The sequence below is a fragment of the Centruroides vittatus genome, unplaced genomic scaffold (assembly GCF_030686945.1).
Source record: "Centruroides vittatus isolate TY-2023 unplaced genomic scaffold, ASM3068694v2 scaffold_386, whole genome shotgun sequence".
Lineage (NCBI taxonomy): Eukaryota > Metazoa > Arthropoda > Arachnida > Scorpiones > Buthidae > Centruroides > Centruroides vittatus.
This window is the reverse complement of record NW_027122706.1, coordinates 6315281-6340884: the sequence shown is the minus strand read 5'-3', so window position 1 is coordinate 6340884 and position 25604 is coordinate 6315281. Positions and strand designations below refer to the sequence as shown.

Sequence of the window (25604 nt, the reverse complement as noted above, 5' to 3'; positions counted from 1 at the left end):
AGCATATTGGCATTCAGCAATAAATTTTTAAAATTTAATTTAAATTATATTGGCACTTATTTTTATATAATATATATGATATTATAACAAAATATAGATTGATAACGCAGGTTTTCTTTAATTTTTTTGTTTTTTTAATGCTATTCTAAATCATTTCCTTTAAGTTAAATATATAACAAAATCGATCTGTCGATTTATTGGTGTTTATTAATTCATATTACCTTTTACACTGAGAAAATAAAGAAATTGATAAGTTTAATTTAAATTCAGCTGGTAATTAATGAAAGACTAACATTTGGACTTATTTATATTTTTTTAAGAAAATAATTTAATATTTTCTCAAATATTTTTCGCTAAAATTTATTAATTACTTTGCATTTGCTAGTTAAAATATTAAAGAATGAATATTTTTAAACTAAAGGATAAATTTCTTATATAAATAATGACTTCTTATCATATTAATTTACAATTTAACATTACTTAGTCTAAATTTTTGTACATTTTAAAATTTGTTTCAAATTTCTTTATTTTTATTTTATTGATATTTTTAAGAACATTATTTTAGTGAAATATTCGATTATTTTAAATTCAAATTGGTTTATGCTTATGAATTATAGATCTATGAATGCTTATTTTATAAGTTTAAATCATTAGATTAATGTATTAGAATAAAATGAAATTATAAAAATGCATTAATGAAGTAGAAAACATGCAAAAAGAGATTTTAAAAAATGTTTTAATGATTCTAAACATAAGCTTTCCTATTATTTATGACTGTTTACTGTTTTGAAACGTAAGCTTAAAGCTTACATTATACATCAATTTTATGTTGTTTAAAATAATTTTTAATGTTTTTTGTACGGTCTGTCATGATAAACATTGCTCTATTGTAATCATAACACTGGATTTGAATTCGTTTTTGTTCTTAAATAACATGCTCTGTTTCTGAATCGCTGTTCACGACGGTGAGTATCTAGTGTTCGCTTTAACCTTTTTGTTTTGTATACTTCCTATTTCATTAAAGAATTTTTTCCTGTAATTAATCATATTAATTTTCATAAGTGATATTACTGTTTCCATAACACTTTGCATAATCTAGAAAATAGCACAAGTTTCTTAATTAATTCAGCGAAAGAGATATAAAAATCTCATTTAAATAAGTTTAGAAATAATATAAATGAATATAGAATAAACATAAAAGAATTCTATAAAATTTTCAATGTGTTTATCTCAGTCTCTATAATATTGCAATTCTATTAGTAACTTTTATTTGCTGTATTATTTTCTGATATTCAGGAGGTCATGTATTCTATTCCTAGATAATGTCAAAGTATTTTGAATGCTGGAAAGTAGGGAAATTAATTACTTAACTACAATTTCTAAAAGACTCGTGGACCTGTGTCTTTGTTTTGCTTTCTTTAATTATATGCTTATTGATAAAATTGTTTTTGTTATAAAAACAAAGTAAACACTGCAAGGAATCAATGCAAGTTTAAACTTAATTTTCTTTAAATAAGCATATATTACATTATGCATTTCATATTTTATGATATTACTATTAATATTATATTTTAATTTTTTTTTTAAATTTTTGAAGAAAGTATTTAAAAATTAGTTAGTAATTTTATTTTCTTTGAGTATTCGAATTTCTTAAGGATCAAAAGTTTCAACATATATTTTAATTAACAAAAAATAAATGTGAATGACGTAAAAATCTATATTCAATATAAATTATATTATTTTTGAACTAAGTAAATACATACTCTGTCGAACAAATTCTATCACATATTATGAAAAAGTCTTATTTTATTTAGCATAAACTAAGTGGAAATATTTCAATTTATTCAAGCGTAAATTTTCAACTTTTGAATTAAATTTAATAAAATTAGAATTAATGTATTTTAATAAAATTTCATTTCTTATCAATGAGATAAAATTTCCTACGATAAATCGATTTTTCTACTTTGTATCGATAGAATTGTATTTAAGAATAATGTAAGATGTATTAATAGAAAAAAAAATACATACCTCTTTCCTAATATAAATAAATCTATTTTCATAGATCAATAGGAATTTTTATGGCAATTTTTCATTTTATTTTTAATTTTTTAGTTTCTTTACCGATACAATCATTAAATACTTAAAAATATTTTATCAAATAATTTATATAAGTTTTACTTTATTTGTTATATAAGAAGTAAGAAATGACTATAACTTTCAGTTTCTTATTTTCTGTGAGTTTATTAGAAAATACATAATTATAGCAGTTTAAATATCATTAATATGTTTGTACCGTTGATTAAGCTTGAGAATTTAATTACTTATTTACAGTGCTGAAATATCTATAGCTTTATTTTTCTTATTAATAAACAATAAATAATAAGCATACAAAAATTTATTCATCTTTTATTTAAATCATTGCATGTTTTATATAAGATGCAATGATTTAAATATCGCATTAATTTTGGAAATTTGATACTTCCGTCACATATACAAAGAGCTTATAAGTGGAAACTAATAAACTTAAGCAAATGTTCTCTCTACAGGATGTTTAAGAAAGAAATGAAAGAATAATTAGTAATTTTTATAGAAAACATAAAGAAACACTGTGTAATTTTCTGGAGAAATTTAATAAATTTCTAAAATGTTGAATACTTTAGTTTGCTAATCGAAACATTTAAAAAATTTGATTTACAACTCGAATTTTTTAAAACTGTGATACTCTTGTCAAAATATTATTTAATAAAAAAATTCGAACACTGTTTAGACAATGACAATTAAAATAAAGTACAAATTTAGATGTTAAAATAAATTTTCGTTTATATTTCTTGATCAACTTAAATATGTAAGTATATCTTTAAAAGCTCTTTATGAGATTATTAATCTTATTAATAATAATAATTATTATTATTTAAATCTTCGTAGATTATAAGTAATTCTTCAAATAACTTATTATTTAAACTTAAACCATGATGATGGTATAGGCCTATTCTGATTTAAATTTTTAAATGTGTTGACTTAAATCACATATTATGCTAGATCCTATACAATTTTCATCAGCTTATTTTTCTTTACTTATTAAAAAAATAAACGCTTTTATAATAATGTAGGTTAATACTTCGTATTATATATACATAGTTTGTCGTGTAGTTATGTCGTTATCGTTTATAATCCTTATTATTTGTGTGTGGGTAAAGTATTTCAAATGTATTTTAAAGTTTATTATTTTAATGATGTTTTCTTATTTAAATTTTTAAGGTAAACATGATTCAAAATATTTATTAATTTAAATTCACTTCACAGCTGTTTACGTTCTAGAAACCAGACATCGGATCCCATCCTATTTAGGAATAGTTTGGCGAATCTTTTACATTTTCTCATTATGTTTATCTATTATAAATAAATGTCACAATTTTTATTCTCATGCGTTTATGAATTAACTATCTGAATAATGGCAGTATCACGTATTGAATGATTTAACAATATTGCATGTGATCACTATCCTGAGATATGAAAAATGCAATTAAAAATGGTAAAAGAAAATTAGCATAAACTGCTTTAAATCTAATTTGTTTTTAACTATTCGATCTACATTTCCCTATCAAAACCTTTCTTTGACTTTTACTGAAACATATTTAAATTCGTTTTTAAAATTATATACAACTTAAAAGCAACCATTATAAACTTAGCATTTTATTGAGTTTAATATTATAAATTTAATTAGACGTTTATAAATTTTAGTATTTAAATAAGTTTTCAAATCATATAATAATATAAATGATATAATATTTCGTCGATGTTGTCATAATAACTAAAATATATTGTGATATGCAAGCAACCAACTCATTACAGGCCTGTAGCTTTTTTCGTGATAGCTATAGGCTTTGAAGGGTTCAACCAAGATAATTTGTATGCTTACGACTATCTTTAACATTTCCTACACTATTATTAGATTTACTATTATTATTCTTATTGAGATTCTTATTTTGAATAAAAATTTTATAAATTGCCTTTTTATAGGCTAACCACATTAATATATTTATAAATATATTTTTAAAATAATATCGTTAAAATAAAATTTAAAATATATTTAGAAATATCGTATTAAACCCTTTATTTTTACTTTTTATTATTTAATTTATATTATATTTTTCCCTGTTTATTTATTATTCAAAATATTTTAGTTTACTTTAATACGAATAAATAATTTATTAACAAAATTTTTTATTTAATGTTTAAAATTATAAAATAATTAGTTTATATTTAGTTGTATTAAAGTCAATAGAAATATGTATTATTTGTTCTCAAGCATTTCGTGTGTTCATAAGTTAGTTATTGATATAACAGATTTTCAGATAAAAAAATAAAAATAAATTATTAATTTTTATTTTATTTATTTTCAGTTAATATAATTAAAATATCATCAGGCTTTGCCTTTTACTAATATGAAATTTGATCTAAGAATGCAGGTATTTGAAATATCATAAATTATTATATTAGTGATGTGTTACTGGCGCAGATTGACGTTATTTTATACAATTTTCTTAAATGCTGCATTTTAATGAAATTTAATAGCTGCAAACTTTAAAGAAATAATATTAAAGGAAATGGTGATATAATTTTTTAGATTTTACTTAATTTAAAATAAATCTAAGCATAATATTTTACAGTTTATATCGTAGACATTTAAAACAATTAACAAATATGTAAAATTTATTATAAATTAATATAATTTATTTAATGTCCTGAAAATTAGCAATTAATTATTAAAATTGTATATAATTATATACATATTTGTTCGTATGTCTATTTTATTTTTAAATATTAATTCTATTTTTCATCTTAAAAGAGTAGGTAAACTGACTGCAGGCAACTAATTTATTTTAATTAAAGAAAATATAATAGTCTCTTACAATGTTGTTAATTGCAAACTAGAAACATAAAATCTCAACAAGATTCATGATAGATTTTTAACAAGTATTTTCTCATCCTTAAGTATTTTTTTATTTTTTATTTTAAAAATAAAGCGAATGAAAAACTATTGACATTCCACTTAGATTGTTATAAAAAATGTTTAATTTAGTACCGAAACCTGACAAGTATTCTAATATATTTAATCATTAACTTATCAAAATGTTACTTATAATTGAAGCATAAGTTTCCAGATTTCCCGGAGGGTTTTTTAGAAGCGTTTTGATATTTTATTAGACTACGTTTATTACTTGATTAGAAATATTGTTAAATAAACGACTAGAAGGTTTTTCACTCTCTAAGGTGATGCTTGATAAAAAGTGTACTTGAATTCGAAATTATCTATGATTATTGCATCACTTAGATTATAATATAATAATAAAACATTTATATTATATAATGAATGGTATGAACTTTTTATGTTGTTCTGTAATTATATCAAGCGCCATTTTGAAAATTGGGAGCAGTTTTATTGGTCTCATTCGGATACAAATTATACATTATTACAGAATTTTTTAATAAAAAGTATAAATCATTTATTTAATCTTTTCGAAAGTTAAAATATTTTATTATATTGTTTTTTTTATTATTTATATCTTAAATTAATCTAAGATATAGGTTAATTATGATAGCCACATAGTAATTAGGGTAATTACAAAATTTTAAAATTCTTTATTACTTTTCGTAGGCATTGTAATAATCTTTAGCATAAATAACTGTTATGATCTAAAGCCACTTTCTTAATTACAATATTTTGAAAGTTGGTAATTATTGTATTCTCTATGTTAAATATTTATAAATGACTATTTTTCAAACAGGCATTTAGTTGAACCTAATAGTCTTGTGAAAGATATCGTGATTACAACCAATTGCATATTGGAATTGGTTGTACTACGACTACTACTACCATTACTACTACTACTACTACTACTACTGCTAGGTGAACGATTTCTGATTAGATTTATTTTTAACTCCTATTTTGGTTTCTGATATACGTTTACAAGGTTATCAGTAATTTATATTCAATAGAATAATATTTAGTCCATTAAATCAATCTATAAAAAATATTGTTCTCCATTGTTTGCATTCCCAGAGTTTATTATGTAGATATTCTATGCAAATCTATATTATATACTAGTTAATATAAAATCTATTTACTATTTAAATAAATCAAAAGTTGAGGATTTTATGTTAAATTAAAATGATTTTTGTTATGTTTACACTAAAACACACTATAATATCTGTCCTATAGTGCAATAAATAATATGTGACATTTAAGCGCTATATATTAGGAAATCATATTGGTTAAACCGGATTTAAGAAAAAAAATTAGTTTTATTTATGTTTAAATTATTTTAACTTCTGAGAAAAGAGCTACGACATAATTATGATCATTTTTGAAATTCTCAACATTATTGTAATTTATGAACCAGTAGGCCTTTATATATTATGTTATAATACCTATTTGAATTTGAATAACGAATTTATAATCGAGAGAACATTGTTAGCGTTTGTATACTCCTCTAGAATAAATATTTGAAGTGTAAGGTTACTTTAATACGTTGCTATAAAGAAATTATTGAAGAGCGTACAAGAGAGATCAAGCGTAAGCTATTTGCAGTATAACCTTCAACTGCATCTCGCCCAACACGTTCAATGACAAGTTGGGGTGAAGAGATGATGCTAATCGCCATTTGATGATGTATGTCATGCGACATTGTACGTGACTAACTTCCGGATAAGGATGAAGACACGTCCATTAATAACTCTTCCTGCAATCTGTTATCATAAGTATTCATCGAACTCATTTTACTCTTCATAAAATAATATTTTAAATCAAGAGACTAATAGGTGTAAATAAAAAAAGAAAATAATCGAAAATTTAACACCATCTAATTAAATTTAAATGAGTTTCATCGCAAAGACATTTTTATGATGACAATATGCAATTGATTAATGGATATGCTCTCTCGAATAATTTTTGTTCTTAATTTGTTTTCTTACAGTAGAAAGAATGCGAATACAAGTATTTATGCAACATTTCTTGAATTAATTAATTAGAATTAGAACACAAATAAATATGCAGGACATTATATGTTTTGGACTAGCTGACTTTGTTTTTATTTTTTATGAGATCCAATTTTTTATAATTAGCCTTAAGCATTATGTCTAGGCATTCTGATAAAATGATATACAACTGTCGACATTAGTTCCGCCTCATGAGTTAATCATTTTGGTCCAATATAAGCTTAGGGTTGTGAAAGTTGGTTAAAATTTCGTTTTTTTCTCCCTCTCTCTACACGCAAAATATTTATTTTATTCCTGTTTAATTCTTAAGAGACTATCTTACATTTTAACTATTAAAACACTTAAATTTATATTATTTTAATGAGATTAAAAGCTTGCTTTATATTTGAGGCCCTATATTCATATTGTAGCAATTTATAACGTTTATATTTTTAAGAATGCATAATACGAATATATTTTAATAGATTGTTAATTATCTGATGATAGCAGTTTAAATGAGCTTTGAATTAACTAAAATCTGATTAAATTTTGTACCATAAGAAATATTTTAAATGAAATAAGAAATAATTAAAAAAGCTGTAATCAAATTACAAGTAGAGCATAAGTGTAACTAACAAATGGCTTCTTGAAGATGATAACACTCAAGTACTTTCATTTATTTATTTATTTTAATGAAAGATATAGCCTATTTTTGAAAATAGTTAAATTAAACAACTTTTTAACTGTTTCATATTATTTGCAGGTCCTTTTTTAACTGAAAAACTAAAATGTTTCATTTCATGCTACAGTTTAGTTAATCGTTTTAATCATTAGCGTGTTCCTTATGTCAGTCTTTATAAAAGAATCATTTTTTAAAAATAAATTAGTAATATATGTAATATCATTTTAGGCAGTCACGAAATTTATGCAACATTTTAATTGTTATGAAGTATTAAATGATAATTTTATAAGTTTTTCTTGCTCTAATTTTCATAATTTATATTTTTCTGATACCGTATCGATTTGTATCATCATGGATTTCGGCTACCTGAAGTTTGACTATTTTATAATATAATACTAAAATTTATTGCGATAATAAACAGTTTATAAAATAAAAAGATACAATATCAAACAGACTGTTTAATAATTAAATTTTCTTGAAAAATAAAATTTTTTAAAAATAAAAATTTAAACTTTGATGGTATCTTTATTTGAAACAATCGGCTAAATCAGTTAAAAGTTTGTAAAATAAACTTATTTCATCTACTTTCTATTTTCACATAACTTATGTCTTTAAATAAATTATAAAATGAAACAAGTCAATAAAAGATTTAATCGATGCTAACGAAATTATTTAAAATTAAAGTCGTCTACTTTCAAATGTCCTCGTAACTGCAAAAACAGATTAATCAAAAATAAAATACTTGAATTTTATTAAAAATAACGAAAGAAAAATGTTTGTAAATACTGTAATTGGCCTGTTTAAGCGATTAATGTATATTTCTGGTTATTTTCGCAATCTCTTAGCTAATACTTACTTTATTTACATAAAAATTAGTATATAATTCGATCTTTTTTCATTTTAGTGCCCTTTCCTATTTTGTTTTTACAAAGCCAATGAAATTCGGATTTAATCCTGGCAATTACTCAAATACTTATTATTAGCTACTACAGAAACATTTAAATTATAAATTTATTTTTACATGATTTTCTTAAATAATTAGGTTGCTAGAACTATTTTTCAGATGTTTTTATAAGTTAAAGAATGAATTTTAAATATTTACTATTTTTCTTTACACGATTCCAGAGCTTATTGTAGATTATAGACATTTTGTGTAAGAAATTTAGTTTGGTAGTGGTTTGATTCAAATGAATGCAAGTTTAATAAAATTTCTAAATGATCAAAATTTTGTGAAATTCATTTCTTTGTATAATAAATATAAATGAAAATAATTTTAAAATATCCCCAAGAATTTATTTACTTCAAAGAACGTATCAAATCTACCCCAAAGAAGAAGTGAACTGATTTTTATATTCATTAAATTGAATATAATACCTCAAAGAATTGATTTCATAGAATTATCGTTTGGAAATGTGTTTAAATATAAAATGAAACTCTCTTTAAAAGATAAGAAATAATTATATTTCGATTTATTCGCGAGAAAATTATACAAATCTAAGTATGAGCCAGTATACGATTATTAGCAAAGTTATGTGTGATTTAATTAATTTTATTACATAATTGAGTAGTAAACAAATATAATAAGATATATTAAATTCAACTTTAATTATTATTAAAATTTAGAAAGTATTAACTAACTTTCTAAATTTATTATTCTATTCTCCAAAACACGGCTGTCGATGATAATATTTCAAATCAAATCAAAAAATGCTTTAATAATTAAATACATAAAATAACTAAATATCAAGATGTTATTTAAAAAAATAAATTATTAAAGTTAATTTATGTTAGTTTTGTTTGATTCTGTAATAACTTAATGCACCAAGTTAAGGCATTTATATTTGTATCATTTACAAGTGCCTTTAGATATCTACGAATAAATATTTAATTAATCTCAGGAATAGTGATATTTTCAATATTTTAGTAACTTTTATGGAATGTAAAAGTACGAGGAAAAAATATTACTAAATGTGAAATTGGTGAAACCGAAACACGTTTCTGTTTAGCTAGAAGATAATAATACTGTGAAATAAATAACTGTAAGGCACGCATTGTTCGATAATATTTTTGAGATTAATTAAAGATATACAACGTGGTTCAAATCTGTAAATAAATAATTGTTATCAATGCATATTTTTTAATTATTTGGTAAAATAATAATTAAATAAAACCGGTCAGAGTAATCTCTACCACTTCTATCAATTACGATTAGCCCAATTTCAGTAATTAGAGCAATTTTGACTTCTAAATAAATTTCGATTTAAAAATATTTTAATCTATTTTTAAAAAGTCATATTTTTTCAATATATTTTCTGTATATCAGCGTGGGGAAAGTCGTTAATCCTTACGGAAGTAGATAAACGTAGATAAAATCGTTTTTAATTTAATAAAGCTATTTAAAGTGTAATTATTTTATAATAGTTTTAAAATATAAAAATAATTCTCTCTCCGAATTGTACATTACACTGTAATTTTTACAAAGTAGAAATTTTGCGATATATTTTTTTTTCTATAAGAAATTTTTTGTTAACATAACTTTTATTCTCGCTTCATATGATAAATCTTAGCATATTTGAAGAAATTTTGTACGTTTTCTTTCGCTAACTACGTTACCTTATATGTAGGTAAACTTTTAAGTGTTATTTAATGAGTCTTAAAATGTATTATTATAAGAAAATTAAGTAAAAATATTAGTTTAAAAGAAGAGTATAATATGTATATCTACAGTTTGTAATCTTATAATTTATAATTTTATAAACTTTAGGTTTATTTATTAAAGAATTAAAAAATGTCAGTCACGGTTGGCCATTGTTGGGAATCGAAATCACTAATTTTGTTCAGTGGGAAGTTAATGCGGAATACAGTGACAAAATCAATTATTTCAGTAGTAAAAATGTAATTATATTATGTCAAATATTGTTTTCCTTTAATTTAATTTCCGTAATAAAAAACATAACTTTTTAAATACGATATGTGATTATATAATATTAAATATGTCATCTTAAGAATGAGGCTATAAGTTATTTAATTAATTTTAAATGATTTTTTTTTGTGTAAATCTGAAAATCTAGTTAAACACACTAAAAATTTTGATTTAATCAATGTATTGTAGCGGTACAGTATTTAAGTACTTATTTATGTCTATGAATATATTATAAATAAAAAACATATAATAAGTTTAAAGTATTTAAAAGAACATTTTTGAAATTTTAAATCACTTTAAATTTCAATATTTAAATCCTTTTATAAAATATTTTCATTATATTACATTTATGTTATGTCAAAGCGTTAAGGAAGGCCATAAAATACTCATTAAGTTAGTTTAATTCGCAGTATAATTCTCAACAGTCTGTTAATTACACTTTTTACATCAAAAAGAAATTTATGATTCTATATTTATTTGGTTTTCTCACATTTTTACTGAAAAATTTATCTGAAAATCATTTAAACAATTTATGGTTTCCTTGGAATAAACTTTTATTTTCTGATTTTAATTCTTAAATTACCTGTTCTGCCCTAAGGGTATTAAGGGGGCTTTCCCCATACCAATTGTGGGTTCGGCCAGGCAATTAGGGACAGGCCGCCCTGTCGATAACTTTAATTTTGCGTATAAAATTATTTAATTATTTTAATTATTGTTGAAAATGCTAAATATCGTTAATCCTGATTTTATCTTAACTTAATCATTTCGATTTAGTTACTTAATAATAATTTTATTTTTTATTTTTTAAACAGTATTATTATATAAAAGCGAATATTTTATTTAATTTTCTTATATTTTATAATAATTTTGCTCTCAACAAATTATTTAACTAAAAGGCATCATTCTATACTTAGAATTATAGATTTTATGGTTTTAAATTTTTTATACACTCGGAATCTTTAACGATTCGAAAATTAAACGTATATAAAATTCATCTTTACCCAAACAAATGAATTCCGAACCTATGTATCATATATTAGGTCAATAATATACATAATAATCTAATATATAATATAGCAGAAAGTACAGTACGTTATATTTAATACGGGCCAATCTGCAAGATTTTTATAAAGTTGGGGTTTAAAAAGCACTAGTTTTACATAACGCACTTTACTAATTTTTAAAACATTGCTGTATTGTATTATTCTATACACCTTAGTCAGATGTATAGAATAATACAATACAAACTGTGTGATTATGAAATTATAAATGCATATTTGTATAAAATAAAATTGCAAATTCATTAAAATTTCGAATTAAAAAATTGAAAAAAAATATTTGAATCTGTAATTTAAATTAAAAGATTTGATATTATTAAACCCGTTTACCTCTGATTTTGAGAACTTTTAAATAAAAGATAATGAAATGCATTCGAATCCCGTTCTTAAAATTTTCATTCAAGGTTATGAGAAAAAGAAGAGAAGAAAAATTTGTTGTGGGGAAGAACCGGATCCATCTATTACATTTCTCCTTTAGTAAAAGTATTGCAGGACAATTTAGGGTTTATTTAGATCGTTTTTCAATAAGAGAGACATAAAGAATTTATCTAAAAGATTTTTTAATATATCAAAGACACTTTAATTACAAGAATTTACTGCTCTAATTTTTTACAGTCATTTATATTTTATAAAAAATTACATGAAATTTATTTAGTTAAATGTAATTAAAGTAATACATTAGAAAATTTATTTGATTTACTTTCAGCTGCTGTATGATTCTAATTTACGTTTATTCATTCAAATTTTATTAAAGAAGATTAAATAGAGCAATAACAATTATATTTTTTATTGTTCAGAAAAAAATGGACAAAATTTAAAAAATATATTTTTTTCATGATTTTTGGAATGCCCATTTTTAAGATAAATTTTATATAAACAGATTAACATTTCCGAACGAAAGGCCGATGACTAAAGGACAAAGAGCTTTAGTTTAGTTTGGTTTTATGGGATATGAAAGATCTGTTAAGGGGCTTCTCGGAAAGACATTTTATGGAAAAATGGCCCATATTTAAGTATTAAAAACGTGGAGAAAGTATGGGAAATTTCATGTGACCATTTCGTTGATTAGTCTCAAACTCAGTGTTCAGTGATGTTATCTACTTGGCCGCTGATGGACCAGAAAGGGATGAACTAAATTCAAAACATCCGATATTAAAAATAGTCAAAAATATTACCGGCAATATTCATTAGTCAGAATAAAATACAGTATATATTTTTTCACTATTTATTTGTGTTAAATCACTATTTAAAAGTGCAAAAGGATTAGAAAGACAATTTAAATTGCAAACATTTTCTCCGTTCAAAATAATCGATATTTTTGAGAAAAAAGCTGCTGAGAATATTATTTTATCATTGTTTTATAAAATATGATATTTATTTTATATTTAAAACAACATTATTATATAAAAGTAACAGAGTTTGTATTGAACTTTGTTTAATCGCTAGCGCTTTTGACAACAGCTTGGTTTTACAGAATTAAAATGTTATAAAGCTTCTAGTGATAAAAAAAAAAAATAGAAAAATGTGATTAAATTATACAATGAAAAACCAGCTACTTAATAAAATAAGTGAGGTTTGATCGTTAACAGTAAGCTATAAATCATTTTTATGTCTTCATTATTCGATCGGTATACTAACAAAGATTAAATACGGATACATTTGATACTATTTAAAAATATTTTATATACTTTAAACAATATAAAATAAAGAGAGCTGCTATAACTATCATGGAGATATCAAATAATTAAATATATGAAAGTATAAATGTATTAAAAGCCAATGAAATCTTCTATTGAATTACGTAAATTTTAGTTTGAAATTTACGTATATACGTCAAGTAAATCATATTTAGAGTTTATTATTTAATTTTATATAAAAAAAAATATCAAAAATATAAATTCAAAATTTAAATTTTAAGTTTCAATTTTCATTTCAACTTTATTTTATATTTGTAAATTTCTTTCTAAATACGTTTCTTTTTATTAAATAGTTAAATTGTATACAAGGTCCTCATCGAAAAAAATATAATTTTTTCTCGTCCAGGGCTTTTGTTGATATATTCTAATTATTTCTAAAAAATAAAAAAATGTAATATGTTTTGTAAACGGCAGATAAAGAGTTGACAGCTAATTTATCGTTATAAGTGTTTTTGAATATTAATTCAATATAGAAATTACCTAACGAAATATATCCTTGATTTCACCGATCTAAATCGACGATATTACCTATGTCTATCGTTGACGTCGACCAATTGTCGATGTCAGCTTTTGGGTGTCGGCCCATCGTCCTTGTCCGCCCTTTGCTTGTCGGTCTTTTGTATCAGAACCTGCGATTTGTTGTTCTCAAATTCTGCAACTTTTAAAAACTAACTTTATTAAATTTATATTTTTGATTTTTCCTTAAGATAAATTGAAATTAGAACATAACATAGTACTTCTCTCAGCTATCTATTTTATAATTCTCCATTTTTATGCATTAATTATTAAAATAACAGTAAATATTGGTTTTAGTGTGTTAAATTGTTAAATTTTTATAGCGATAAAGCTGTTTTTTAAATGCAATACAAGTATTAATACAGAGAAGTTCTAATAGGAAACACGCTTACAAGAAATATGAAATATTCTGATTTACATAAATATATAAATGAGTTAAGTTAAAATTAATAAATCTTTATCTATACTATAATAGTTCAAAAGATTTTTAATTAATAATATATCACTTTATAAATGACAATGGTTTTTCAAAACATTTTAGAATTAACTTTTATTTCTTATACGGGAAAGTAGGTAAAGTTGATAAACTTTTAATTTTTGGTCTAACTATTCTTCATAAAAATTGTTTTATTGCATCAAATTTTATCATATGCATTGAATAATTTTCGAAATGAAATAGAAATAATGCTAGCATAGCGTTGACATGTTATATCCATATGCTTACGATGTTCTTGGAGATGAAATGAGAATATTAAAAGTGTAAGTTAAAAGGTTATATTTTCAAAAGGCTAAAACCTTTAAAAACTTCTTAAAAACAACCACGAGAAATTATCCTTCACAGTCTTTACCGATTTTCGAGGAGATTTAATTAAAAACTATAGACTCCTATATTTAAGTCTCCTCGAAAATCGGTAAAGACTATGAAGGATATTTTCTCGTGGTCGTTTTTAAAGAAGTTTTTAAAGTTTTTTTTTTTTAATTTTTACCCTTGTTTAAAATATAATCTTTTAACTTATAAAATATACCAATTCCATTGTTTACATATAAAAATATTTATAAAAATTTAACGTATACTGTACAGTACTTATAATTAAAGCATTATTACTATTTTCTACAAAGATTTATATTTATTTCCTTCGTTTATATTGCAGTATAAATGAAAAAATATAGAACTTTATTTGTATTTTACATTTTATAGGTTCTAGTAAAACTTATACTTAACTATGAATTATTTAAATTTACTTTTACTTAATATGCGTAGACACCTTCACACTACATCATCAATTTTCGGCTTAATATAATAAGAAGGATGAAGTGTCTTTCTATTCAAGTTGATATAAATTTGTATTTTATTTTTTAAAATGTATTTGAATTTTGTTTTTTATATTTAGGGTAAATCGGGGTTAGATGGTGAACACGTGTATGAACTGAAAGTTAGCGCTACGTGCAGCTATATTGTGTTAATTGAAGGCCATGTTTGCTATGCTGTTTGCTATGCTGTTTACTAGCAATTGCTGTAAAAAGAAGTGAAAAAATGGTATGCAGAATTTTTTACGCGTGTTTATGTTTACTGTAGTTTCGAAAATCTTAAGATTAGTGAACGAGTTTTGTTTCTTGTATACAAAACTTTAGAAGCTTGAATAATAAGTCTAACTTGTAATCGGTCAGAAATAACAGAGTATGCTCTGATAGAGGGCTCATCTATATATTGTTCAGCAACTAACCCACACGTCTACGGGTGAGATGATGATTTAGCAACAAATTATATTTTGTTTTTTTCAAATCTGTTTTCCCTTCACATTATTTTGCTCGTTTTTGTTTTGTTTGGTATGATTAGAAAACACCGGTTCTGTCAGTTGTTTTAAATAAAATTTATTTTCACACAGCTTCCAAGACTTTTATTCACCAACTCTAGTTTACTCTATATAAATATAGATTCAAGGCTCTTAATATGATTTGTTAAATTCTGTTTAAAATCATTCTTTTGATTATTAATATGCTAATATTTCTTTTGCTTTAAATAAAAATTTATCTTAATATGTTTTGTATTGTCGAAAATGTTAATTTCTTTCTGAGACTTATCATTTTTTTAAATGATTTATAAAGTGTAATTTTATTATAACAAATTAATATTTCGAAAACTTGTTGATCTTCAACTAAAAATTGTTGCTTGAAAGTTTGTATTGAAGATTGCGCATTCAAGCATTGAATTTAATGTACTGTACTTCAAAAGCTATAGTCCGTAAAACACAAAGAAAAGCAGTTAGAGACTATTTTATATATTTTTTTTCTTTTACTTTCTTACATTGTATCCATTCGATTCAGTTGTACTGTACGCAATCGAGAATGCGTACGATACTATTAGAAATCAGTATAACGTTAGAAATCAGCTATTAGAATCTCGTAACTCTGCCATAGTTGCAACTGGCATGGAGTAGATAAGGGATTATAATAACCCCAAAAATAAAAATAAGAAGATTTAATTCAGTTGATCTAGCCGGCTAACTGACTGTCTACTCATTTTTATTCATTTTTTAAGAAATTTCCGATTAAGGCATTACCTTGCTACAATACATATCTCTGCATATCTCTCTCTAGGCATGAAAATAAATTTAACAAATTTTATTTTAATTTTATTATATCATTTAAAATTAAAAACTTATATCTTTTTATAATGTTTTTCTGTATAGTTTATAATAATTAAATTTTCATCGATTAAAATTTCATTCATCCGTCTTTATTTTAAGATCGAAATCTTTATAAAAAGCTAAATTACGAAAAATTAGTGATAATAATAACCGTTTCCTGAAAAATTAAATAAATTTTTTACATAATTTTTATTCACGAGGAATTTTTCAAACTTTTATCTCTCTTATTATCTCTTATTTATCTATATATTCTTATTTAATATATTTATTTAAAAAAACTATATCCAGCTCTAGAACATACTGTATTCTTAAATAAAATTTCAGAAATATTTTAATTAATAAACTCACGTTGATGAATTTACCATTTTTTAAAAGGAAAAACTGCTTTCTGCTATCTCGTCTGTCTATTTGTCTATTCCTCCTGTTTTATCAGTCTTATTTATCTACAAGGACTTTATCTTTAAATTTCTCGGGGCTAAAATCTTCAAATTTTCGAAGTTGATTTATACTTTAATTGTAAAGCAAGCATCAGGACCGTATAGAATTTTATTTAAAATGACAGCTATCTTAAATAGATTTGTTCCGGATTTAAGTAAAATGCCAACCACTTTAGTTTTTTTTTTATAAATATAAATTCATAGATGCGAAAGATTATTATATATTGTTGAAAAATAATGTTAAGATTTAACGCAATGTGTTGAGTGGTATAGCCTACTACGCATTGATTATAAATTGCTTTGTTTTACCAATTTGAAAGTGAAAAACATCCATTAATTTTCTAATTCCATGAGAATTAATTAGAAAGAATGGAAAATACAGATTAATCGTAAATATCTGAATAATTTGGCCCTGAGAATTTTTTAGATAAAATTCTTAAAGATAAGAGGTACAGATAGAATTGACATACAGACAGACTAAATAAAAAACTAAAGCAGTTTATCAAACTGCATTTATATACATGTATCATTTCTTACGGATAACTTAATGGTGTATTAATGATCCAATTAAAGCGCTTATTTTAATTAAGTCAATTCTTAAATTCTACCTGTTTTATGTTCTTCGTATCTTATTGTAATGATTTTTTCTTTGTATAAATAACCATTTAAAACATTAAGAAAATCGTTTAATTATTTCGATTTTTTTAAAAATTTTAATACCAATTTAAATATCGTTTAATAAATCATTTCTAAACTATAAATTCACATTAAAACGATTTATAAGGTTTTATTATTTAATTTAGTAAAATATTCTGAACAAATAATAAAGAAATAAAATGCTTTATCTAATATAAGAATATCACTTTCATACAATCATTTATTTATCACGGTTAACGAAGCATATATGAAAAGTAATTAACCATGATTGTTTCATACTATTATATTAAGTTAAAATTAAAGATAACTTCAACTAAAATGCTAAATAATACCAATAATTAGCGAGAAAATCCAATTGAATTAGTGATTTTATCTCACTGAGCTTTTATGATACATCAATAACACAATTTTGTTTCATTTTCATTAAATAATTGGTTATTTCAATTAACTAAATAAAATAAAGATTTTATTCGCAACTTTATTATTTTTCTGTTAAAGAATAAAAATATCTATAAGATAGAATTAAAGATTCAATATTAATCTTAGTTGAAATAAATTAATACTGATTAATTAATTATTTTTTAATAGATAAAAACTTTTGGGATATAGTTCATGTTACGATGTATGCGTGGAAAAAAATAACATAAATTAATAGTGTATGTTTAATTGGATAAAACTAATAAGAAAAATATGAAAAACATACAGGATTACAAGAAAGATAATATTACAATAGAATATTAATCATAACAAGATTCAAATAAGATAATAATCACAATAAGGATTCGTAACAAAAAATTCATTATATCCACTCATGTCTACACTTTTTTTAAAATTCATATCTCACTTGTTAATAATTCATGCATTGCATCCGAAGCAAAACGTTCACGCCTTATATTCACATGCAGAAATAAATGCCAACATATTTATTTTCTAAACCGAATAATTCGTGATATAAGTTATGAAACATATCAGAACAATAATTTGGAAAGTGTAAGCTGTATGTAATAGAATTGATAAGTAAATATTGGAAGAATAAATAAGTAAATATATAATATATATTATTTAGAAAATAGAATGAATTCTGCCTGTAGCTACACTAATCAATGTTAGTTACACACAGCAGAAGAATATATCCTTTTATAAATTATGAATTACAGTATTTCTAATAAAATATTCAGTTAACAGTAGTTCTCTTATAAAAGTTTATGATAGCTATTGTCTCTAATTATTTTGATATTTAATTCACACATCCACACAGGATAATCTTGAGATTTTTATAATCAATTCGTTCGCAAGATAAAGTCAAAATGTTTATTTTTATCTTATTAAAACAATATTTAATTATAAAATTTTGTAAGGAGGGATTTTAATATCAAGAGTATTATTTAATTTAACAAAAAAGTAATATTTAACAAATATCAATCATTCTCTTGATTTAAACATTATTAAGAGATTTTCTTGCGCATAAATTTATTTATGTGCATGATAATCTCTTAATAAAATATCTAATGGAACAATACATTAGTTTATTTTTCTATAAGATTAAAGCTATTCGGTAAGTTAGCAATAAAATTTAATTAAAAACATTTCTCAAGTTTACTCATATATTCGTATATAAAAATTAAAATTTAATCAAATTATACTATACTGACATTGACACAATTAAAATTTTATCTCCGGACTATGTTATATTTTTTCCCTGCATAAATTATCGTTGTATTTTATGAGTTTCTTTAATTTATTCACCAGACACATGTACGATAATATGTAATAAGAAGAAACAAATCGACGACAACCATGATATTAAGAGGGCACTAAAAGCTAGAAGATAAAACTGGTAGATAAAGGGTATAACATATATGTTGGAACGTCATTTTACTAGCGTACGGGTGGAGTTAAGTCCACAAGCACGCCCATTTGTCGATCGACATCTAATTGTATAGTACCTTCAAATGTATTCAAGACATTCGACACAGGTGACAAATATCCTTTTGAAATATCTTCCTACCTTCTCAACTAAGAAGCGAAGGAAAGTAGGCTGATCATTAGAATAATCTCGCTAATGCATCGTTGCCACATGACTGCGTGCAAAATAAAGTTATCAAACGGATCAAAATAGGCTTTATATTTTCTGTCGTCTTAGATATAATCACCTTTGTTAGTATTCTCCACCAAATGTGCGGGATTCATTTAACGAGATAATAACCGTCCATCCAATAGGAAGAATAATATCTATTAATTAGAGTCGTTTCTTGAAAAAAAAAGATTGTCATTCTCTTGATTGTGTACAGTATTTGCAACTTTTTTCGTGTCTAGAAAATAATATTAATTTTAAATATTTTGATCATTAAATAATTTTTAATATCAAAATTTAAACACGTATTTTTCGCACAAATTATAATTAATTAGATTTATTATCCTATTCGTTAAATATTAATCTTTCTACACACAAACATAAATCAATCGAAATTTATGCATGATTCATATATGCATATGTAATTAAATTTTTCATTATTAGTCCATCCCACATTTTGTACAGTACAAAATGAAAAATTTTGCATCTTAAGCAGAGTAATTTAATATTATATATTTAAATAATAATATAAAAAACAATCTTTTAAATTGCCAAAAAATCCTTGTTCACTCTAAAAATTATTTTTAAAATGTATACTTAAACTATTTGAATTATGCTTCAGGGCCATTTTGATTTAGATTTTTCGTGAAATGCTGATAAGTTATTTCGTTAACTAAATATTTTAATAGAAAATTGTTTTAATCATAATTTAGAATCTGATAAGAATAATCGCAAGAGATCCTATTCTGAAATTAAAAAATTCCCAACTTTTTTTATTATGTCTTGTTAATAGCATGTTATGCATTTCAAGTTCATTATATCTTTTCATCAATTTTCTATCCTTTGATCCACCCTCAATGAAATTTATATTCCCTGAGACAACTCTGAGGAAAATCCTCTCTCTCAACAACTCCCTAAACCTTTAATATCTTATTCGCTTGTATAATTAACTATTGTTCCTAATTCCAGATCACGTAAAATCAATCATTCTATTCTTTAATAATAACATCTTACATGTAAAATATAAAAGATGGGAGACAGAGGATAGATAATGTACACAAAAGACACGACGAATTGCTACGCTCTTAGAGAAATCCGAAGTTAAGATGCCGAATACGGCACTTCCTTCTATTTGGCATGCAGAGAGCAAGTGAGCATCGTTACCCTGCCATAGTGAGTATGGGTGGGGTTAGTTCCACACCCGTAACCAACAACCCCTTAGGTTCTGAACGGTTGATATATTGGCACTCTGATGAACCGACGTGTCCATCCCTGACAGGAGGAGGTTCAACGTCTACCAATCAATAACTGGAGGGCAGATAACGTTGTGTGTGCTTTTTCCTGACGTCTCTTCCTCGGAAAAACAATTATCTAAGAAAGTTTCCGAAATTAATTTATCCGGAAAATTATTTTATTTATTTAATTATTAATTTTGAAGAAACAAAATTACCGAGCGCATTCTATTAGGAAGCTTAATAAATTTATATAAAATACAACATAGGAGAAGGAAAACTAGCAATATAAATATTATTTTTTAAAGAATTTAAAGTTTAATTTAAATATAAATTTATAAAAAACAAAAAAATCAGATATTTTAAGAAATGATTGGTGGATTTTACGTTAATAGAATGAAAATAATATTGAAGTTAAATGAGAAGTAAAAGGATACTTGTGCTAAGCTATTTAGAGAGATCAAATAGTGTTGTTCTAAGTAGAAAAGAAGGATTTGACTTAATTGAAACAAATGATTGATTGATGTTGATTGATTTTGATGGATATGATGAAAATTTTCCGGACGGGAAAAACTTTATCCAAGCAAACTATTTCCCAAAAAATTCATATTTATAAAAACAACTCGTGAGAAATTATGATTGATGACATAAAATACAGCAAACTGTATCGTGGTTGCTTTTTATTGTGTTCGCCTCTAAAATTTCACTTTTATTACAATGATAATCTCATTAGAAGCTATCCGACGATTGAGAAAATTTCACGTTATATTAACTTTGTATTTAACAATTATAGGTCTTTTTCACACTTACTTTCTAATTTCATATTCGAATAAAATATTAGTTAAACTTTAAAATTTTTATTTGCTGATTTATAAAAGAAGTTATCTAATATAAATGAATGTTTTTAAGAAACAATTTTTAAATTAAATTGAAATGTTAGTGATGTTATAAAGGAATTTAATATTAAAAGATTTTCATAACTTTTCGTTTGGTTTTAAGTCTACTTAGAAATAATTTTGATTTAATTCAAACAAAGTAAATCTTTAAAAAATAATAATTTCTTCAAGGTTAACAAATGAATCGGCTTATATTACTACATTTTATGCGATGTATCAGACATTGACAGCACCTGCCAAATTTGCGATTGCTTCTGGGCTTCTTTTGATTTAATAATTGCCTATTTTATAAGATCAGAAAATTAAGAAGCTTCAATAGACCCTATAGGCTTCACGGTATTTAAAGCATTGATATCTCTATTAAGTTCGAATAAGCTTGTCAACGTTAAAAATAATGATCTAAATTATGTAGTTTCACTAACGTAAATAGTATCTTAAAATTTTATTGAGTTAAATTTGTATATTTTTAAACAATATTATTTTTGAAAAACAATTTTAAGCACATTAAAAAGTAACAATTACTGCTTAAGTTATATGATGTATCATCTAATACTTTCTTTCGTTATATACGTTATTATATTAGGTTATAGATCGTAGTATAATTGAATTGATTTACATTTTTCTATTTATGTAATGCCTGTAGAAATGTATCGTAAATGCTATGCCATATATACCTGCAGGTTATCTATAATAATTATAATTATTAATATTATTTCTATAATTAATCGGTATTTCTCAACAAAATTCGGAAATTAACATAGAAAATGATTTGGAAGAGACACAGGAAATGATTGAGGTTGACGGCACCTTAAGGGCCTAACACCTCAACATTTTTAATACTACAACTGCAGGACTATGCCTACTCCAATAATAGGCTTTGGGATAGGAAAGTTCGAAGTATATAATTAGTGAAAATTACTACAGGCGCCTTCTTGATAAAGAGCAGTTGTTACATTAGAAATGAATGTAAAAGATCTGCAAATAAAACTTTCGATATATGTAAGTTATATTTGATTTTATTAAAAATAAAACGTGTAATTTTTTAAATGAATATTTTGTTATATGTTACGATACAACCTTATTTCTTTAGAAAGAAATTGGGTTATTCGATCGAAAAATTAATTCAGCCATTAAATTTATATCGAAACTAATTTTTATAAAGTTTGCCCTAAATTTTATTATATAAGAAACTTTTTAATTCATAAGTTGACCGAACTTTTTAGAATTGTCTCCATTAACTTCTAAACATTTCTCCACTCGCTAGACTTAGAGATACCATCAGCCCCACCCTTAATCTGCAGTTGTCTGCTTCTCCTAAAAACAACCAATGATAAATACCAGCAATAGTACCACGCCCTTTTAGCCTATTCTCACACAGCCGAATAAAGGATCTACTTTTTATTTCCCTTGATTTAACTGATTTGTCATCAAGATAGTTGATGGCTCGAAACGATCTTCCTTAATATCCTTATTTCTTAACTTTATCATTTTTTAACCATTTGAAAACGTAGACCATGTTCTATATTTTAAAAAATATACTTAGAAAAAATGGCTAGTAAATTTATACAGCGTACTTTTGAATTTACCAATAAATCATAAATCTAAATTTATGCGAAATATAAGCCGCTTATATTATGTATATATCTTTATAGAGATCTAAACAAATAAACCGGAGAATAGGCGTACGTCGTTATAAGTTCAAGAATCTCAAGCATAACATTTTTATTTTGAATCTTAAAACCTCTGTATTTTAAATTTAGAGCTCAATGTAATATATAGTAAATTTTATGTCAGTAAAACTTATAAGTACAGATTTTTCTTTTCAATTTCGTAATTATAATCCATAATTTGTATTCTAAGCTATCCTTTTTCATCTTTCACCTGACATCTCTCTGATTCTGAATGCAAATTATTAAGAATGTTAAGTTAACAATGATGATTAATCTAACATCCTAAAATGCTACATAACTTAATCATTATATCAATTAAAACAAAGCTTTATACACAGAAGCAGAATATGTTTCGTTACATATAATTTTATTTAAATACGTGATATTTATTTACATATTTTAACAAATTATCTTTACTTATAAACATGAATATTAGTAATAAAAATTTTAGTTTATTTTTTTTTAAATAAACGAAAGTTTTTATTAAGAATGTTGATGTTTAAATCATTAAAACATTAGGAAGATTTGATTTTTCTGATAATATCTATAAAATTCAAACCACGTCTTCACTAAGCTGACTATTACAGCATGTCAGGAATAGACGTGGGATGGACTTAGTAAGTTCTTTTGAGAGTATTAGAGTTCAATATTCTAAAGACTGAACGGTGTACTGTACATGAGTTAAATTTAAAAAAAATGTGTATAGCCTATATTAATCTATATATAAATATCTAATTAAAATTTCAATCGATCATATGGTGCCTCTGCAAGTATTTGAATCAAAATTAATTTATTATTAATAATAAAGCTAAGAATCTATTTATTATGCGCGACCTATCTATGCAAAAAGTCTTTTCAAAAGACCCGCACTTTCCATATTTTAGATACAATTTACATAGCGCTAATCAATAAATTCAATATGCATTAAAGTATATTTCACCATAAAAATAATAGAACCAGTTTTTTTTTCAGTATTCATAAAAATTTATAATGGAATATTTTATATAAACCTACACTTAATAGTATGGTCTAAGATAATATTACCAAAATGCATATTGAATAATCATTCTGTATACCTAAAATTCGCTCTATTATTATTATTATTTTATAAAATTTCGATTAAAAAAGCCTATAAAATTCATAAAACATTAAGAACTTTACGTATAGACAAAAGTTATAATGCTGACACAAGTAATGAAAGGTGACCAAATATAGTATATTTAGCTTATGTATTATATTGTTAATTACATACAGTGCAGTATGTATTAATCACAAAAGTTCGGATAAATAATTAACTTACGCTATAAATACATTTTATATAATACATTTTTTAAAGATTTTATTTACAAATATATGAAGACAAATCTAAATTTTTAGAAGGAACAATAATTAAATGTACTGAAAATGACGAAACAAATTTAAAAAATTATTTATTTATTTAGTTTTTGACAAACTTAAGAGGAATAAAAGACTAATAAGTACTATAATATTCTAATAAATTCATTGGAGAAACTGTAGTAAGTATATCTCCACCTATTTTGACTTCTCTAACCAATCGTCTTTCAGATAACTAAATATTTAAGCAATCGTCGTTAAAACGTTATTACATCTTTTATGATCTTTTTTCTCTCAAATTCCTCATAGGACCGTCTACGTTAACATGAAATTTTTATTTAATTTTCTTTCCTATTATCTTTCCAAGGTTATTTTAAACATTAATGATTTACTCTACGTAGCTATACTATAATTATTCGAAACAACATAAAGTTGGACTTTGGTTGACGTTAAGTAAATAAAACATAATCACAATTAATAAAACTATTAATTTTAATAAAAAGAAATATATGTTTAACCGTTATAGAGCAATAAATTGTTCTAAGTTATATCTTTGTATCATTTTTTCCGCGTAATTTATTTTTATTACGATTTTAATTTTGGCTTGGCAGAAATAATTTATTTTATTTCATTTTTTGTGTAAAATAAAAGCTTTATATTTATAAAAGAATAAATTAAATATATGCATAAATTTTGACTTTTTTGAATACATTTTACTATACATATATGTTAAATTACGTACTCAATCTATATACCAATACAGCATTTATATTTAAAATTAAATTTAATGATAATGTAATT

At 23.8% G+C, this 25604-nt stretch overlaps 1 long non-coding RNA gene across 1 annotated transcript in view; it reads left to right on the top strand.

Annotated features, from left to right (window-relative positions):
* Positions 1 to 879: 879 nt before the first annotated feature.
* Positions 880 to 25604, top strand: part of LOC136988849 (uncharacterized) — a 29801-nt gene continuing 5076 nt past the window's right edge. The window contains exon 1 of the long non-coding RNA XR_010882822.1: positions 880 to 965. This is a non-coding gene — a long non-coding RNA (uncharacterized lncRNA). The remainder of the gene's footprint in view (positions 966 to 25604) is intronic.